This window comes from Spermophilus citellus (genome assembly GCF_964194105.1).
Source record: "Spermophilus citellus genome assembly, chromosome: 2".
Lineage (NCBI taxonomy): Eukaryota > Metazoa > Chordata > Mammalia > Rodentia > Sciuridae > Spermophilus > Spermophilus citellus.
Window position 1 is genome coordinate 197,834,031 of NC_138183.1, and position 20,352 is coordinate 197,854,382.

Here is a 20,352-nt window from a genome sequence, read left to right on the forward strand (position 1 = left end):
ATCAGCCTAATACAGACCTTCTCTTGGAATGGGAGAAAAATGGGAAGAGAAAATATAATTAACACACTTTGAAGAAGAGGGTGATTTTTTTCCCCATTACTCCATATCCCCTTTTCTGTATGCCCAGCACAAATAGCATGTATGAGCCACTGTGATTTTGGTGGAGGGGTGCCATGTGCTTTCTTTTTTGTTTTTGTGCTATATGTTTTCTGAGTCAACTATAAACATATTATGAGGTTAATGTGGTGGTGGAAGCTGTCTGTCACCATAGCCAGGAGCCACTAGTGGAGTTGAGCACCTTGCATGTGAACAATCTGGACTGAAATATGCTGTAAGTGTAAAATGCATACTAGATTTTTGACTAAAAATAATGTAAAATATCTCACTATAAACCTTTATATTGTATATTGCAGTGATTATATTTTGGATACATTATGTTAAATAAAATTTATTATTCATCTGTTTCATTTTCCTTTTTTAATGTTGATAACTAGAAAATGTAAAATTACATATTTGGCTCACATCATATTCCTACTGGACAGCTCTGGACAGGACTCTGTGATCAAAATTTCTATCCCAAAGGGAGCCCTGGTGTAACAGCCTATGGACCAGGGTACAAATGTTCATTAAAGAGACACATTTTGACAACGACCCCTCACCCCAACACACACACACACACACACACAAAGGAATTATTATGAAGGGTAACGGCAGAGGAAAGAAATTCTCAATATATCCCAAAAGTCAACTTTTGAAAGATGATAGTAAGGCAAGAGAATATTAACTACTGTATTTGGCCCCTGCCCTTAGCCTTAGGTCTGTTGGGCACTTGGAGCTCCTTCATGGATTGAGAAAATACTAATTCACCCTCAGGACCAACTCTGATGTCTGGGATAAGAAGAATCCGCTTGTACTAGTTGGTTCTAGTGTATAGTTTCATTTGGGAGATAAATCTGTGGAAGGTCAGAGACCAGATAGATACTCCTCATCCTGATCTGCAGGTCAATTGGAAGAAATAGGAAGGAGATAAAGAGTGGGAAGACCAGCGCCCAAGGGGCTGGTGGAAGTTTAGGGAGTAATCTCCCTCAGTAATTGTTGCTCCCACTTATTTTCCCATGCAATAGCTCCAAGATAAAAGGATTGACCTGCTCTGCTCTACCTACATAGTAAAGCTTAAATTCACGTGGAGAACCAAATTAGATCAGTCAATGACCTTAAATAATTATAAAAATAGAAGTAGTACCTGAGATTCTGGGGAAGTTTTGCCCAAATAGAAAATCATTAGGGTAAGTTGGCAACAATGATCCTTCCCTGTATTGGGGGGAAGAGGTTTTCCTGACCTTTGCAATTTTTGGTGTGTTAGAGTAGGATAATGTACTCTAAAAATAAAATTTTATTTATGTATAATGGATGAAATACTGAAGAAATTTATTTCTTGCTCATGTAAGAATTCTAACATGAGTGTTAACTAGTGGTGAGTGTCATTGTTCCATGTGGAATTTATGAACCATGTAGGATTTCTTTCATCCTGTGGCTCAGTCATACCCAAGGACCATATTGTTAGCATTAATATGGTGGAAGGGTTAATAAAATTCAAGGAGGCAACTTGCTTTTTAAATGCCTAGTTCATATATGGGAGTCATAATTTCTACTCATTTTTTGTTGCTAAAAATAGTCATGTGGCCATGCCTAACAGAAAGAAGGGTTTTCTTTCTTTTTCTTTCTTTCTTTCTTTTCTTTTCTTTTTTTTTTTTTTTTTTTTTTTTTTTTGTAATCATATATTATCAAATCTCAAAAGAAGGAAAATTTTTGTTGGAGACACAGTAGTCTGTCTCAAGGGAACCCTAAACTTTCTTATTACTGAGGACTCAGGATCCCAGTTCTTTGTGGAGCTTTGTTCATTCCATCCCACAGCCTATAGTGTAGTTCTTTTTTTGTTTGTTTGTTTGAAAGATGACTAAATTAATTTTTATTTGTTTTCTTTGCTAGTCTTTTGATCAAGCAAATATACAGATTTAAAGGCTTCTTTTTTATTTTATTTTATTTTTTTTTATTGGTTGTTCACAACATTACAAAGCTCTTGACATATCATATTTCGTACATTAGATTCAAATGGGTTATGAACTCCCAATTTTTACCCCAAATGCAGATTGCAGAATCACGTCGGTTACACATCCACATTTTTACATAATGCCATATTAGGCCAGAATTCTAGGCAAGTGACAGTTTTCCTAATGTTTCCTAATAAGTGAGTCTTGGCTATAACTGGTATTTAAATTTGATTCAACTTAAAAGGATAGATTGTGAGTGTGTGTGTGTGTGTGTGTGTATAAGAGGAGCTTTCTTAACATCTTTGTTTTGATACAATTTAGGTACTTTTCACATATTTTAAGTATATAATTTGATAAGCTTTAACTGGTGAAATCATGACCACCAAGACAAGAAAGATATCCATCACCTTTAAAAACTTTCTCCTACTCTTTGGTAATCCCTCCATCTCTCACCCCACCATACTCCTATCTTCCAGCAAACACTTTTCTTTTTATCATTATAATTTGCATTTCCTAGAGTTTTGTATGAAGTGAATCACACAATTTTATCTGGTTACCCCTATTCACCAAGCTGTTGTTTGTATGAAGTCAAATTATTGCCAAGTAGTGGATAGACAACAATTCATCTATTTATCTGTTTTGTAAGTGTAGGTTACTTCTAATTTTCGACTGCTACAAATAAAACTGTGATAAACATTTGTAATAAAAGTCTTTCAATAAACGTGATTCTTATTTCTTGGTTATATAGTAAAGCTAATGTTTGGTAATAAGTATATAGTTAATTAAAAAAATATTGTGGAGCGATTTTGTAAAGCAATGGTGCCATTTTACGTCTGTCTCAACAGCATATCGACTTCAGTTGCTCTACATACTTGCAACCACTTGGTGTGATTTGTGTTTGATTTTGAATATTCTTCCTTTTTTTTTAAATATATTTTTTTAGTAGTCAATGGACCTTTACTTATTTATTTATACATGATGCTGAGAATCAAACCCAGTGCTTCACACATGCTGGGCAAGCACTCTACCACTGAGGTACAACCCCAGCCCAATATTCTAATAGAAGTGTAATTTTCACTTCTTTAATAACTTGGGATATCAAACATTTTTTATGTGCCTTTAGCCATTTGCATTCCTTCTTTGGTGAATTGTTTCTTCAAACTCTTTGCTCATTTTTAAAATGTGGTTGTTTATTTTTTTAGTTTTGAAAGCTTTATACACTGTTGTGACAAGTCGCTCATTAGATAATGAAATTTACAAATATCTTCTTCCAGTTTATGGTTGCCCTTTAATTCTCTTAATAGTGTCATTCAAAGAGCAAAAATTTTTGATTTTGATGATGTTCACCTGGAAGATTTTTTTCTCTATGGATTAGACTTTTAGTGTTTTATCTAAGAAATCTTTCCTAATCCAAGGTCTCAAAGAATTTCTCTTGATTTTCCTCTAGAAATTTTTTAATTTTAGATTTTACATTCAGACTATGGCTTGTATTAAGATAATTTTTTAAAAATAGTACAAGGTGTAGAATGAAATCCACCCCCTTGTATGTATAGATGCACTGTTGCATTACTATTTTTCAAAAGACTGTTCTTTCTCCATCAAATTAGCTTTGCATCTTTGTCATATTGCCACTGATCCTATGTGTATAGGTCTCTTTAGACTCAGTTCCATTCATCCACTTGGCTACCTTTGCACTGGTACCACATGTGCTGAGTACTGTAGCTGCATAATAAATCTTGAAATCAGAGAGTTGTTTCATTTTGATGTTACTTTGTATTAATATGTAATTTAGGATCAGTTTGTCAATTTCTGAATTATAGTCTGCTATAATTTTGTTTAAGATTGCATTGAACTATTGATTAATTTGAGAATTGACATCTTACAAATCTTGAGTAACCTGATCTATTAACCATGTATTTTTTCTACTTATGTTTTTTTCTTTCTTCAGCAACATTTTATAGTTTTCAATATATACATTTTTATCATCTTTATCCCATTTCATATTTTGATGCTATTGTATTTGTTCAATTTCTAATTTATTATAACTTTCTAGAAATATAATTATGTTTGTATGCTGATTTTACATACTAAAATCTTGCTAAAACTCATTTGTTAGCTTTAGTAGTTTTTAACACTTTCATAGAATTGATTATATAGGTAATTATGTGACATTTACTCATATATATAATTTTCTTGGTGAATAAATGTCACCTAATTACCTATATAATACATATAATATTATATATAAAATTTACATTTAATATATTTATATATTTATACTATATATATTTGTTTCTTTGGTGCTAAGGATTGTTTAACCACTGAGGAGTCACATCCCCAACCCTGTCTTTTAAATTTTTTTATTTTGACACAGGGTCTCTCTAAGTTTCTTAGGGCCTCACTAAATTGTTGAGGCTAGCTTTGAACTTGCGATCCTCCTGCTTCAGTGTCCTGAACCACTGGGATTACAGCATGCACCACCATGTCAAGCAATATACATAAATAAATCATTTATTTACTCATTTATTTTTTGAGATGGGGTCTTCTTATATTGCCTAGGCCAGCCTTGAACTTACGGGCTCAAGTGATTATCCTGAATCAACCTCCCTCCCAAATAGCTGGGACTATAGGTATGTGCCAATGTGCCTGGCATATGTGTGTGTGTGTTGGGGGGGGTGCGTGTAAGGTGTAGATATTTTATAGTCTGTTAGTGTGCTACATTATATTACTTTATTTTCAAATGTTAACCCTACTTTCTATCCCTAGAACAAACCCCACTTTGTCATGATGCATTATCGTTTCCATGTGTTGTTGAATTTGATTGCTAAAGTTTTGCCCATTATTTTTGCATCTGTGTTCAAGGGGAACAGTCTGTAGTTTTTGTTTGTTTCTTTTTTATGTCTTTTTTCTGGTTTTGATATCAGAATAATGCTGGTCTTGTAGAATGAATTATGCAGAATTCCCTTCTCTTCTATTTTATGAAAGAGCATGTCACCTTCAGCATTTTTTCTTTTATGATTTAAAAATTCCCCATTATGTTTTATCACAAGAAGTATTTTAATAGTGAGAATCTAAGTTGCTTTTATCCTAGTAAAAGTAGATGCTAGGTTCTCTACAACTAATTATTTAATATAATCTATTTATTTATATAATTTAATATGCTTCTCAGGACTTTGTGTTGCTGAATTAGGAGCTGAAAATGTTTACAAGAATTATTATAGACTCTCCTATAATTAAAACTAAGAACATTGTTGATACTTCAAACACATATAGTATTACCACCTAACTGAAAATTCTACAACAGGAAGATTTGAAATTAAACGGCTAAAAATATGACGTAGTAGCACCTACAGAAGTATTTAGGAATATTTTATTAGATTCTTAATTTAACTATTATTAATTTAACTATTATTATTATTAATGCTCAAACTGATTATCACGCACACAAGGGAGTTTTTGCCTATGCCACTGGCCAGTTTCTGTTAAGCAACATACAATAACTGAAATCCCAGGAAGAACGTCAGTAGGAAGAGAAAATTCTAGTGGCAGCAGGGAAATCTAGTGGAAGGCAACACTGCTGTCCTTCACATTCCATATGCACTTGTTACCTGTGCCAGAGGGCATATAACTGACAAAATTGTGTTTACATCTAATTAATTTGAAGTTGCTCCATCAGTGTGCCTGTATTTAGAGAACATAGAAAATCCATGTGACAATTCTACCCTCTAATAAGTACATAATCCATGTTGATTTATTTATCCATTAGCTTATTTACTCACAAATATTTATCACACAGATATACCAAGCATGGTGCTAGTTTGGGGAGATATGCTAAGAAACTCACAGAGTGTACACACTTGAAGAGAAGACAAACTTTGAAAATGAAGACATTACTAAGTATTTGGCACTTGTGATACAAGTTATGCAGATTCGGAGTGGGTTTTCTTTCTTTTTTTCAACATTCTGTTATAAGGGAGAATCTTGATAGATTACAAGAAGACAAGGAGATTGAGTTGTATTTTTCATTAGTGTCTGTCAAGCCTCAAGAAGTTTTTTTTTTCTTTTTTTATTCCATGTCATGAAACCGTATTCTTCTAGAAGTATGGTAGAAATTAAATAACAACAAAATGTTTGAAAAACTTGCAGTTGTAGTTTATGACTTTACTAACCCAAATATTATCTGTCTTTTCTGGTTTATATTCTCTGTGACTTGAAAGGAATAATTTTCAGAATATAAATCCTGATACTTTAAAAATTATTACCAGGTGGGGGTTGTAAACCAGTGATGGAGCAGGTGCTTAGCACTTATAATTCCTTAGGTCCAATCCCCAGCACTACCAAACAAAACAACAACAACAAAATTTGGAGTGTGTTTTGTCATGCCTGTAATCTCAGCAATGTGAGAGGCCGAAGAAAAAGATTGCAAGTTTGAGGCCAGCCTCAACAATTTAGGGAAATGCTATCTCAAAATTTAATTTAAAAGAGCTGAGATATATCTTTGGTTTAATCCTCAGTACTTAAAAAAAAAAGAAAAAGAAAAAAGTAGGGCTGGGGATGTGGCTCAAGCGGTAGCGCGCTCGCCTGGCATGCGTGCGACCCGGGTTCAATCCTCAGCACCACATACCAACAAAGATGTTGTGTCCGCCGAGAACTAAAAAATAAATATTAAAAATTCTCTCTCTCAAAAAAAAAAAAAAAAAAGTAAAAGAAACAAGAAAGGAAGAAAAAAAAGAAAAGAAAATCATCACTTTATAAACAATTCTATTGTAAAACAAAATTTTATTGTGATCCTATTCCCAATATTTAAAAAAAATCTCATTGACATACTAGTTTAAAACTGATTTGAGTTGCACATGATTAGTATGTGCAAGTCCCTGGATTCAATAACAGCACTAAAACACACACAAAAAAAAGATTGGATAGTCTTTTTCCAGATGTAGTTTTTATTTGTTTTAAAACAACTTATTCTCCCTGATGCAGTGGTGCATACCTATAATTCCAGTGAGTTGTATTTTCAGGAGGCTGAGGTAGGAGGTACAAGTTTGAGGCCAGCCTCAGCAAATATGTGAGGCTCCAAGCAACTTAATGAGACTCTGTCTCAAGATTAAAAAAAAAAAAAAAAAATATATATATATATATATATATATATATACATATATATATATATGTATGTAAAGGGTTAGGAGTGTAGCTCAGTGATAAAGCACCCTTGGGTTAAATCTCCAGTACCAATCTAAATAAATAAGTAAAAATTAAAATAAAAAACTTACTCTGATTTGTGTCCTTTCTGATGTTTGATTTAGTGCCTGACAATGTTTTTTGAAAATTATTTGCCGTTATTACTTTAGATATTTCTTCTGATCTTTCTTTTCAGAATGCAAATCCTGATACTTTAAAAATTACTACCAGGTGGGGGTTGTAAACCAGTGGTGGAACAGGTGCTTAGCACTTATAAATCCTTGGGTCCAATCCCCAGCACCACCAAAGAAAACAACAAGGGAGTTTTTGTCTCTTCTCTTCAAAGTATTCCATTATGCATATTATATCTTATGAAATTGTCTCTTCTTATATTCTCCATTTCATTTTTCTCTTTACATTTCAGTGTAGAGAATTCTAATGGACATCTCTTCAAGTTCACTGATTTTTCTTTGATCAGGTCCAGTCTTTCTTTCCTTTCCTTCCTCCCACCCACCCTCCAGTCCGTCCTTTCTCTCTCTTATTTTCTTTTTTATTTTTTTGAGACAGGGTCTCACTGTGTTGCCCAGACAGACCTCAAACTTGCAACTCATGACCCTCCAACCTTAGCCTCCCCGGTCTCTGGGATTATAGTCATGCACCACCATGCCTGGCTTGATGTCTAGCCTTTTGATGGGGTTTGGGCCACAATCCCAAAATATGCAATCCTGTGTTTTAGAATAGTGATAGACATCAAAGGTATTTTTCACTTCTGTTACACTTCAGCACTTTCCTATCTCAGTTTCCATCTCTCTGATTGCATTACCTGTCTGTTTTCTTCATGGGCTTTTTACATTATATTCCTTGAAGTACTACTTAATTATTTTACGTTCCCTGTCTGATTATTCCAAAATCCATGTGAGATCCCGAATCCTATTGATGCTTAGTTTGTCTCTTCAGTGTTTTTTCTTGCTTTTGGCAAGCCTCCTATTTTTGTTGTTGTTGTAAACCTGATATAATGCATCAAATAAGAGGAATTTAAGAAAAGGCCTTTTTGTGTGAGATTATATGTTATGTGACTAGGAATGGACCTGCATTTAATGTTGGTTATAGCTGTAGGGGTGCTAAAGACTTCCGATTCCTTTCTTATCCTTGCTGTTTGTTTGTTACTGTGGTAGTAGGGACTGAACCCAATGCCTGGAACACAGGAGCTACATTCCCAGCCCTTTTATTTTATTTTCAGACAGGGTCTCACTAAATTACTCTGGCTGATCTTGAATCTACCTCAATCTTCTCAGTAACTGGAATTGCAGGTATGCTACAGCCTGTAATTTAAACAGAACACATGAACCTCAGAAATGGTGCCTTCTACTGTCAGGATGATGAAGCCCGGAAATTGCTTCCTGTTTTTCTGTTTTAAGCAAAAAGACCAGAGAAGAAAAGGATCTGGGCTTAACATAAAAAGTCCAATGGATTATTTCACTTAGCCTGAATTTCTCCATTTCCACGTGTAAGCTAACGCAAAATAAGGAAAGACGGAAGTGGGGGAGGGGATGAGATATCATAAAGACATAGGGAAAATCAGTGGAGTAAAAGAAATAAAAGAATGAGAGAGATAAAGGAAGGAAAAGAAATATGGATTGAATCTAACAGAATCATATCCAATACACATATAAATGTACCATCGGGAATTTCACCTTTATGTACATGTAGAAAGTACTAATGAAGAATAAAAAAAAATAGCTGGGTATGGTGGCACAAACCTGTAATCCCAGAAACTTGGGAGGCTAAGGCAGGAGGATTGCAAGTTTGAGACCAGCCTTAGCAATTTAGAGAGGCCCAAAGCAACTTAGTGGGCCCAGTCTCAAAATAAAAAATAAAATTAAAAAAGGCTGGGGATGTGGCTCAGTGGTAAAGTTCCCCTGAGTTCAATTTGTAGTACCAAAATAAATAAATACATAAGTTTGAGGTGCAGGACAGGCTGAGTAAGTTGTCTGCAGGGCATGCCAAACAAAGTTAGCTGCAGGGTGACCTGGCCACTCAAACCCTCTGTCTGGTTCTTTATCACCTATTTGCTTCAAGCCCCAAAGCCCCTGCTCAAGGCTGAGCACTCAACCCCCCCCCCCCCAGGCCGAACACTTAACCCCCTTGTGTGCCAACAAGGCAGCTTGCAGACCCAGAGACCTCATTAAATTTGGGCTATAAAAACTCCCTCCTGCAGGGCCCCTCTCTCTCTTGCTCTCTCTCTTGCTTTCTCTGTCTCTCTCTTGTGCTCTCTCTTTCTCTCTCTTCTCTTTCTCTCTTTTCTCCTCTGTTGCACTGCTGCAATAAAGATCTCTTGGTTGCTCTGAGTGTTGTGGTCACTTTTCTTTCAATAAGGAATGAAAAGAAGATCAGTAGAATAGAGGAGGGAGAAAAGGCAGAAGGAAGGAAAAGGGTGGGGGAATGGAGATTGAAATCAAATTCCTTGTATATATAATTTTGTCAAAAGGAACCCAGATACTATGTATAATTACAATGCTCAAAAAAAAAAAAAAAAGTGTTGGTAAAGATGGCACCCGGAGTGCTTCTCTTCTGGGAGCTCAGGTCCATGACGCACTGAATGGTGAATGGTGCGAACTTTGAATGGCGCACCTCCAATCCCTGAAGTGGCTCGAACTCTCAGCCAATGAAGAAGTAACAGCTCACTCACCTTACTCCTCCTCATCCTGTGTTAAGCCCATAAATATCAACAGGGATATTTTTGTGTATAAAACTGCTGCAAAACCCTGGGCTCTTACCCTCTCTCTCCTCCTCTCACCCTCTCTCTCTCCTCTCTTACTCTCCCCCTCCCCCCCTCTTACTCTCTCTTCTCTCTCCCCCCTCCTTTCTTCCCCCTCCTTTCTCTCTCTCTTCCCCCCTCCTCTCTCTCTCTCTCTTCCCCCTCCTCTCTCTCTCTTCCCCCCTCCTCTCTCTCTCTTCCCCCTCTCCTCTCTCTCTCTTCCCCCCTCTCTCCCCCTCTCTCTCTCTCTCTGACTCCCTTCTCTTCTATGACTGGCCACTACGGTCCTGCTAATAAAATCAGGTAAAGGGTTGTTTTGGCTTGTTGAGTTTAAGGAGCTTTTCCATTGTCCTTTACAAAAAGTCCAGCAGGTACCCAGTGTGGGCCTTCACCATCCAGGAATCAGTTCCTGGACTTTCCCTCAATCATCAACTCTGAAGATCTCTGTGGCAATCATGCCATCCTGTATTGCAGGGTTTTAGGACTGTGTGGGTGAAAAACCAGCCTCTACCTCAGAGCAAAGCCTGTCCTAGGAAGGGGGCATGACCCTTGTCCTTGGAAAGACCCACAGAGCACTCCTAGGCACATACCCACCCTGCTGAGTTGTTTATCTACAAATAACAGGAGAGATCTGCTGAGCCAGGTGTCCCTGACTCAGTCAAGCTAGGTGGGGACCCATAGCAACCCCCTAGCAGCCACCAATCTGCATGAGACAGGGAAATACCTGGGATGCCAGATGACTCTCCCAGTAGTTTATGGTGGTTGGTAACATGTTGGGAAACCATGTAGTTCAGCATATCCCCTCATGGCTTAAACCAATCAGTTCAAAGGAATCTCCCTCTTATACTAAGCAATCACCTTTACCCAACTTGTTCCTGCCAGTGAATGTGCTAATCATGTTTTAGAGTTGTTTTATGATTTTCCCATGGTGTGTGATGATTTGCCAAGAGATGCTATGATGTATGTGAAGTCCCTGCCTTCCCCAAAGAGTGCATAAAACTGCTGCAAACCCTGGGCTCGTGCGGAGGACTGAGCTAGCTCGCAATAAACACCTCTTTGCTGCTTACATCGATCTGGGTCTCTGGTGGTCTTTTGGGGGTCCCAAATTTGAGCATAACATGGGGTTAAGTTTGGGTAGGTTCAGGAGAATCTCCAAGCATGAGCAGTCTTTAACTTGAAGGATGGTTATGGGCAATGTGAAGGCAGCAGTACCCAGAGCCATCACCAGGAGGCGAACAGAAGTTTCTCAGCCCTTGGATTTTGAGTTGGTATACAGGCATCATTTATATGAAATTCTAGAGATTTTCCATTTTTGTGAGAATAATGCTGGGTAATTCTTGATCCTAACTCCAGCCCCATATTTATTTTTAAGATAGGTCCCCTCGCTAAAAGCATGCAATGGAGGAAGGATAGCATCTTCAACAAATGGTGTTGGGAAAACTGGAAATCCATATGCAACAAAATGAAACTGAATCCCTTTCTCTCGCCATGCACAAAAGTTAACTCAAAATGGATCAAGGAGCTTGATATCAAATCAGAGACACTGCGTCTGATAGAAGAAAAAGTTGGCTCCGATCTACATATTGTGGGGTCGGGCTCAAAATTCCTTAATAGGACACCCATAGCACAAGAGTTAATAACAAGAATCAACAAATGGGACTTTCTTAAACTAAAAAGTTTTTTTCTCAGCAAGAGAAACAATAAGAGAGGTAAATAGGGAGCCTACATCCTGGGAACAAATTTTTACTCCTCACACTTCAGATAGAGCCCTAATATCCAGAGTATACAAAGAACTCAAAAAATTAGACAATAAGATAATAACCCAATCAACAAATGGGCCAAGGACCTGAACAGACACTTCTCAGAGGAGGATATACAATCAATCAACAAGTACATGAAAAAATGCTCACCATCTCTAGCAGTCAGAGAAATGCAAATCAAAACCACCCTAAGATACCATCTCACTCCAGTAAGATTGGCAGCCACTATGAAGTCAAACAACAACAAGTGCTGGCGAGGATGTGGAGAAAAGGGTACACTTGTACATTGCTGGTGGGACTGCCAATTGGTGCGGCCAATTTGGAAAGCAGTTTGGAGATTCCTGGGAAAGCTGGGAATGGAACCACCATTTGACCCTGCTATTGCCCTCCTCAGACTATTCCCTGAAGACCTTAAAAGAGCACACTACAGGGATACTGCCACATCGATGTTCATAGCAGCACAATTCACAATAGCTAGACTGTGGAACCAACCCAGATGCCCTTCAATAGATGAATGGATTAAAAAAATGTGGCATCTATACACAATGGAGTACTATGCAGCAATAAAAAATGACAAAATCATAGAATTTGCAGGGAAATGGATGGCACTAGAACAGATTATGCTTAGTGAAGCTAGCCAATCCCTAAAAAACAAATACCAAATGTCTTCTTTGATATAATGAGAGCAACTATGAACAGAGCAGGGAGGAAGAGCAGGAAGAAAAGATTAACATTAAACAGAGACATGAGATGGGAGGGAAAGGGAGAGAAAAGGGAAATTGCATGGAAATGAAGGAAGACCCTCATTGCTATACAAAATTACATATAAGAGGTTGTGAGGGGAATGGGAAAATAAACAAGGAGAGGAATGAATTACAGTAGATGGGGTAGAGAGAGAAGATGGGAGGGGAGGGGAGGGGGGATAGTAGGGGATAGGAAAGGTAGCAGAATACAACAATTACCAATAGGGCATTATGTAAAATTGTGGATGTGTAACCGACGTGATTCTGCAATCTGCATTTGGGGTAAAATTGGGGGTTCATAACCCACTTCAATCTAATGTATGAAATATGATATGTCAAGAGCTTTGTAATGTTGTGAACAACCAATAAAAAAAAAAATCAAGGGAAAAAAAAAAAAAAGATAGGTCCCCTCATCCCTTCCCTTCCACAGTACCTCTCTTTGAGGTCTTCATCCTCCCTATTCCAGTGAATCTATTCTCCCTGTGGTGGGAAGAGGGGAATGGTTTTTCTCCTTAGGCTTGCTTTGCCACTGACACCATACACTTGTGTTCCTAGATCCTAAGTGTTGGAAATCATTCTTGGGGATATTGAAAAATGCTTCTGGGCATACCCATGTTGCACTGGGCCAAGTTTACTCTAGGTCACCTAACAGAGTCAGAGTGGTTCCGTAACCTGTGATCTTGCCTTGGTTCTTTGTAAGTTTTTCCAAAGAGTTTTAACTGAAACAAACAAGAAACAAGTAACTACTTTGAAGATAAATTTTATTTTGAAACAGTGTCTCTTTTAAAGGAAAGACAGCTTTCTCTTCAAGTGTGGGAGTTTGTTTCTCATGGTGACCATCTTGCTTAGTGCCCCTCATTTAGCTGCTAAGACCATCGCATTCCACCCCCCACCCCACCCCACCCCACCCCACCCCCAGCTGTTTCCCCTGAGTCATTCAAATTATCACTAGCTGGTATTACAGGTAGAAACAACTGCACAATTTGAAGTTTAAAAAAATAATCCCAGCTCCTTCTGTCTCTAAATTGCTGTGTGTGACTCCCGCCGCCCCCCCATACAGGGGAGACTTCATTTTTTTTTTTTTGATAGAATATATACTAAAATAATTATTAGTTTAAGTAAGCAAACATTTTAAATATTTTTAAAGAAGATAGAGAGTAGCAAATCAATAACATTGCAAATGAAAAAAAATGGTTCATTACATATAATTAAACTGTTAAAAAAAAGTACTGTACAGTTCTGTGCTAATAAGCTTCAGAAACTTCCTGGAAAATAGTTATATGAAAATTAAAATGTCCAACCAAAAAAAATCAGAAATGTTTCTAGAGGAAAAATAATTAAAAGATGTATAAAATTATTTTCCACATATGTAAATTCCAGACTTCTGAAGCATTTTTGCAAACAGAAGCCAGCTGAGAAAAGAGCCCTGTACCATCCTGCTCTGGGAGAATTTGGGGATTGAGCAAAACAAGCTAGAGGGACCTGGGAAAGCCCAGGCTTTTCTTCTGCACTAGTGTCAGTAGATAAATCCCAGATGTTTCTCTGTGCCTTGGGGATACATCTCTTTTCCCCTCTTTCAATCTCTTCTCTATTTAACCATAGCTCCAAATATAACCTATGGAATACTTGCAGATTCTTGAATGGACCAAACTTGCTTATTTTTATTTCTGGATCATTTGTTTCTCCCAGAATCATGATTCAGTTGAGAGTGAAGCAGCAGAGGAACTGTTGATACCCCAAAAGTGATAATTTTTTTCCTTTAATATTTGTGAGTGGATAATAATTAAGAAGATAACAGAAGCTAAAGATAGGACATGGTTATATGTCTGTTGAATTCATAGAAAAAATGAATTTAAAGAAAAATAGAGGAAAAAAATACTGAACAGAATAATTTTTGGTTTTGGTACTGGGGATTTAATCCAGGAGCACTTTATCACTGTGCTACATTCCCAGCGTTTTTTACTTTTTGTTTTGAAAATGGGTCATTCTAACTTGCTTAGGACCTCACTGAATTGCTCAGGCTGCCCTCAAACTTACAATCCTCCTACCACAGGCTCCAAGTTTCTAGGATTTCAGGAATGTGCCACCCACCACACCCAGCATGAACAAACTAGGAATGAAAAATTGGATGTCACAGTGAAGTGGGACAAAAGACACTGGACACCTGAGGAATTTTCAGGAAGCAGGCTTATTAATTGTAGGGTCCAGACGGGCTGTTGCCTAAAAATTCTCCCCTGAACAATGAGGATAAAAATCCTTTGAACTTTATACCCCAGTTTTGGCAGGGGTGGGGAGCGGGCGAGGGGGAGGTTCATATGACAAGCACTTTTCGTTCTATACTCTAGACATTTTATACTCACACATTTTTTTTTTTCTGCAAACCTGACATGTATAAACAAAGAGGAAGCTACAAACCACAATACCTTCTGTAGATTTTTGCTGATAGCTGATGTTCTGTCCCAAAAGCTCTCTGATAAGAAGAGGAACTAACTTACTTGCCACAAATATGGTGGGGGTTTCTGCTTAATTACGGTAAGTGTTTCTGGGTGGGGGTGTCTGGCCTGCTTTAATAGAACTCATGGGCTTAGTTAGTAAACACATCTCAACTAATGATTTAACAAATCTGCCTAATGATTAACTATCTAAATGATATGAGTTCCAATATTGAACTAAGGAGTAGAAACTGGAATGGGAGAATAATATTTGACTCCATTAATGTGAGCCAAAACATATGTCCAACTTTTTTGGATGCAGATTTTTTATTTATTTATTTTTTATGGGACAGTTGCTAAATTCCCAACAAATTTGTTATCGTCCTTCTCCCTGGGACTTTCTTTGGGTCCTAAAGCATGAGTGAGATTATGAAAGAGCCCAAAAGGACAACTATGCCTCGTCAAGCAGTTTCCAAAGGTAGCACTGTTCATTCTGCATCAAGATCTACAGGAGGAAGGAAGCAAGGATTTTCTCAAATAAAACATAGAAAATGAATCCATCAACTTAAATTCTCTTCATGAAATCACAATGTGCTTGCATAATCCTGTATACAAGAGGGGTGATTTTTCCAGTTCAGGATTCCTCCCCATCAGAAGTTTCAAGCTTACCTCATTTTCAAAGCACTCCTCTTGGTCTAGGGCCCAAAAGATCAGTGTCAGTATGAGAGGCCAGTAACTCTCAGCCTGATTCACATAAGAATCACGTAGAAAACTTAATTTTCTTTCATAGTCAAGGTTATCCAGGCACATGTTGAAGCCAGATTTAAAATTAGGTAGTCAGTGTAGTTAGGTAAATCGGGTCTAATATCGAGTAAGATCCAAAGTGAAGGCCATGTTGAGAATGAATTCTGGGAAAAGCTGAACAACTCTTGGGATGTTAATGAAGTCCGAGAAACGCAGGACAACTCATGGAATGTTAATGTCCCCAAGGCCCAGAGCCTATCCCAAAGAAGTGTTAATGAAACAGCTTCCAGCAAACTTGAAGATGCTGACTCAAAAGTCCTTCCTGCCCAGATTACTTCTTAGGCCCACCTATGCCCCACCCTTTGGGCCTTCCCACCTACATTCCATCACTGAAAGAACTATAAAAAGGGGAACACATTCGACCTTCAATGGATTCCACCTCTTGGGTCCCCTTCTTCCTCCGGGAGAAGTCTTTTCTGCTGTCCTTTAATAAACTTCTATTTTCCACTCTGACCTTGCCTTGACGTGCTTCTCTGGTGTTATTCTTCAACATTGGGGAAGCAAGGACTCGTCACCGATCAACAGAGGTAACATATTGGAGGTTCCCAACCAAGATTCTACACCGAGGTAAGCGCCTCTCCACGCACCCCATGTCTGTCTGAGGTGCATCTTTCTTTCTTTCTGGAGGGTAAGGTGGGCACTCGATGGCTACTTAAACGCAATTAGTGCAGCGGCTTCAAGACTTCAAGACTTGGGTGAGAGGTTTCCTGGCCTAGGCAGCTCTCAATCACCTGTTCAATACAGAGCAGGCATGTTGGGTTTTACCAAAGCCGCTTCCAATTTTTCTGTCTAGGCCCAGAGAGCAATTGGCGTGGGTACACAGTGTCCCTAATCCCAATCTGCCTCGGATGCGTGGAGGTGGAGGAAGGAGTTTGGAACAACTGCGGAATTCCGGTCTGGGCTACACTCAGTTGTATTCCTAAGGTTCCTTTCTCTTGAGTCCCCTCCTGACAGCCCTAAGGGGTATCTAGGGTGATCGGTAGATGAATGGCACTGAGGGAAAGCCCCAATCATATTTGCCTCTGTGTGGGCTACACAACACTCCCAACCTTGCATCCATTCCTTCCTGGATGCTCCCCTTCCTTCGAGGGTCAGAATTGTTAGCAATTCAGGTTGTAGGACTGAGAGAAAGGCATGGGATAATTAGTAAAAGCTGCCCAGGTTCCCTAAGGTGCATAGGTAACTTTCACTAGTCTGTTTTACCGCTCTGATGTTTAAAATGTGTTGTTCTCTTTAAGCTGCTAAAGGGAGGCATTTTTAGAATCAATTCTTCCAGTAGTCTCTCAGATAGAAAGCACTACCTTACAACCAGGAGATTTGCCTTACCCTCAGGGTAAGGGATACTGCCCTTGATGAGTTCTGCTTCCTCACACGTTGAACTTTGAACCTTAGAGAAGCACGCCCACGCCAAGGCAAGCATACAAAGCTGGGTTTTATTTAAAAAGGGGTAACATAGATTTCTCCTGGGAGGGAGGAGGGGGCCATAGCTGGTATCTTGGTATCCCCAGAAACAAGGTGTTCTGCCCTTTTTATATGTCCTAGGTATCCTTTGTTCTCCTGCCCTCTTCCCTTCATCTCTTTTCAGCTTACCAGACTAGGCCCAGGAATGCTTGGTGGGATGGCCAAAAGGTGGGAAACAGGTGGGTTGAAGGGGGAAGGCCTGGATGGAGCAACTCCTGGACTCATTAATTAACAACCTTATAGCTTCCTGTAGGGAGGGGCAATTGCTGGGACAGGTTACCTTAGCAACAGATTAAGGTGGGGGGTAGGTTTTTGATAAGGGTGAAAGAAGGGCTCTGAAGGAATTAACATTTCAATTCCTCAGGGACTGTCTCCAACTTCCAGGACTCACTCAAAATTGGCCTCCTTGATCTGGCCTGACCTACCTAGGCTGACTGCCTGTCTAATTCTGGCTTCACCAGTAGCAGCCTCTGTTATGACAACCAAAAATCTCTTTGGAGTTTGAGAATTTCCCTGCAGTGAACATTTCTCTTTGTCCCGTGGAGAAACACTGTTAATCCATCACCCTCTCCCCAGTGGCCAGAAGATCTACAGGTTCTTTGGCCCAGAAACTTCTTCCCTGTTCCTCTTCCTGTATGCCCCAAGAATTTCACTTTCATTTCTCAGCCAGCTTTTGGGAGGGAGGGACTACTTGCAGCTGAGCAGCTTGCGGTGAGTGAATCCTGCCCTGACTTTTCTCCACCACTTTAACCAGGAGTTGAGATTTCCCTGCTGGGGCCTGAAGGTGTGTGGGGGAGGCTTGGTGGGGCAGAGGGTGGGAGACCCTGGGAGGAAAGTACTAAGTGAAGTCCGTCGGGGGAGTTTAATTCCTGCTTAGAGACTGGTCTGCTCTGAAGGGAAGTCAGGAGTGCAGACAGTCTTAACTGCCTTGAAAGAGAGTGATGAGGAGGCCGAGGTCTTGCTTATTTCCTAGAGGAGTGCTTGTTTCTCAGGCCAAATCCATCCCTGTTAAACAGCCTTCCTGTTCTGTAGGTTTGATTTTTCTACCTCATGAGGGAAAATGGAATCTTCTTGGCCTGTTTTTCAGAGAGAAACAGAAGGCTTCTTCATTTGTGTTCCACTCTACCTCCTCAGAGGAGAGGGGGTCCCTGTATTTCAGGGACCCTGTATTTGTGAAAGCCCAAGTTCCTGAGGTGAACTTGTTAGCAGCAGATAGAACACAGCCCATGGCAGATGGAATGTTGCTTTTCACCTGCCTCCTGGCAACCACGGAGAGGCTTTGGCTTCCTGTCCTGTCCCTAGCCCTTGGCCTACCCCAGGACAGCTGGTTAGATGACCTAACTGCTGTCTGCTTCTTTGTCCCCTTTTTATTTTGTGTCCTGGAGCTCCATTCGCTTGTTTTTCTCAGAATACAATTGATTACTTTGATGTTTTGTTTCAGTGCTGGGGAAAGAACCCAGGGCTTCCAGCATGCTAGACAAGTGCTCCGCCCCTGAGCTGCATTCCTAGCCCTTTCTATTTTTCCTCGAGTCAGGGTCTTGCAAGGTTGCCCAGGCTGGCCTTCAACTTGGGACCCTCCTGCCTCAGTAGCTGGGTCTGCAGGTGTGTGCCTCTTCACCTGACTTGCTTACTCTTACTTCAGAAGTGCATGTGATCCTATATCCTCCCCTGCCTTGGAAATTGTTCATCATTCTTTCTCTTGTGCACACCTATCCTGGGAAAAGAGATATAACCAGAAGAGAGTCCCAAGGAGTTCTCAGAGAGAGAAGGAAACTGTGCTCAGGACCAGCGGGGTCTTTGGTATAAGTGATAGAAAAGAATTTCAGCAGGTGTCAGTAGAGGCACAAATATTTATTGAGACTAGGAAGGGTTAGGTATTCAAGGGAAAATGTGGGTCACTTTTACAGTGAGAGATGGTTTTGGGACTCCAGCTCTTTTTAAGGGACACTTTGTGAGAAGTGGAAAAGGGAAGGTATGTAGGAATGATATCAGTATGGTGATCTCAAGGAGATTATAGCAGTCTGGTCAGTCTTAGGATCCTCATACTGACCTAGTCTTTATTATCTGATCAATATCATAGTGCAGGAAAGTCCCCCTAAAAAATTACAGGTTTCTCAAAATACCCTCTCTCTTTACCTAATCCATTTATTGGTGGAGGGAGTAATTAACAGTGCTCAAGATAGTCATCACAAGTAAATGGACGTAGGCTTAACTTTAAGATGTAGAGATTTCCTAGGAATTTGGGAGTGACAAGCTTGTGAGACAAAAGGTGGTTTAGAGAGTGACAGCCTGGAAAGGTATGTGCAACTTCTGAATTAAATTTTCATTTCCTTTATGTCCTTTTTTTTTTTTTTTTTTTTTTTAAATCCTACCCCACACCTTTGCATTGATTGTTACCTCTATTTATTACTGTTTTCTTTGCTCGGAGCTAATTATCAAGAGTAGGTTATTTTCAGGAAGAACCTAAAGTTGCAATGGTCTTGCTAATCAACTTGCTGTCTGTTGACCCTGAGTATTTCCCATTTGAGGCTCACTTGTGAACAATTGGCCTTGATGGGTGTTAGGTGCATTCTGAAACCCACCATGCTGTCCCACACTCCCACTTCTCAGAGTTGACTGTACCTGCCTTGCTATGAGTCTGCCTAACTCCTGGGGAGGGTTTGCTTCTGCCCAGATGCTGATCTAGCAAGATACAGGCCAAAATGGACTGACTTAGTTATAAAAAGCTCAATTTGAAGGAACTAAAGCAGGTTGCTGATGTGAAAAGCTTCAGTGACCATGCATTCAACTTTTTTTTTTTTAAAGAGACAGAGAGAGAGAATTTTAATATTTATTTTTTAGTTTTCGGTGGACACAATATCTTTGTTTGTATGTGGTGCTGAGGATCGAACCCGGGCCGCATGCATGCCAGGCGAGCGCGCTACCGCTTGAGCCACATCCCCAGCCCCATCCATTCAACTTTTAATAAATATGAAATACATATAGGAGCTTACATCCTAGTTAGGGAATGAAAACAAACAATAAGTAATTAATAGAATATACAAGAAGATATATAAGAATATACAAAATATATTATTCATATATACATACATATGTGTGTGTGTGTGTATACACACATAAGAAGATAGAAGATACAAAATTACCGATATTACAGGGTTGTTTTTT

The 20,352-nt window shown here is 39.1% G+C and overlaps 1 protein-coding gene across 3 annotated transcripts in view; it reads left to right on the plus strand.

Annotated features, from left to right (window-relative positions):
- The window catches only part of LOC308642021 (tripartite motif-containing protein 6-like), a 49,894-nt gene that overhangs the window by 15,549 nt on the left and 13,993 nt on the right, over window positions 1-20,352 (plus strand). Inside the window, exon 1 of one of the 3 annotated variants that reach the window (XM_081280618.1) lies at window positions 16,185-16,293. The gene's annotated coding sequence lies outside the window, so the exon portion shown is untranslated. Of the gene's footprint in view, window positions 16,294-17,744; window positions 17,972-20,352 lie in introns of those variants that run through there. The other 2 variants (XM_081280616.1, XM_081280617.1) reach the window with 2 other exon arrangements.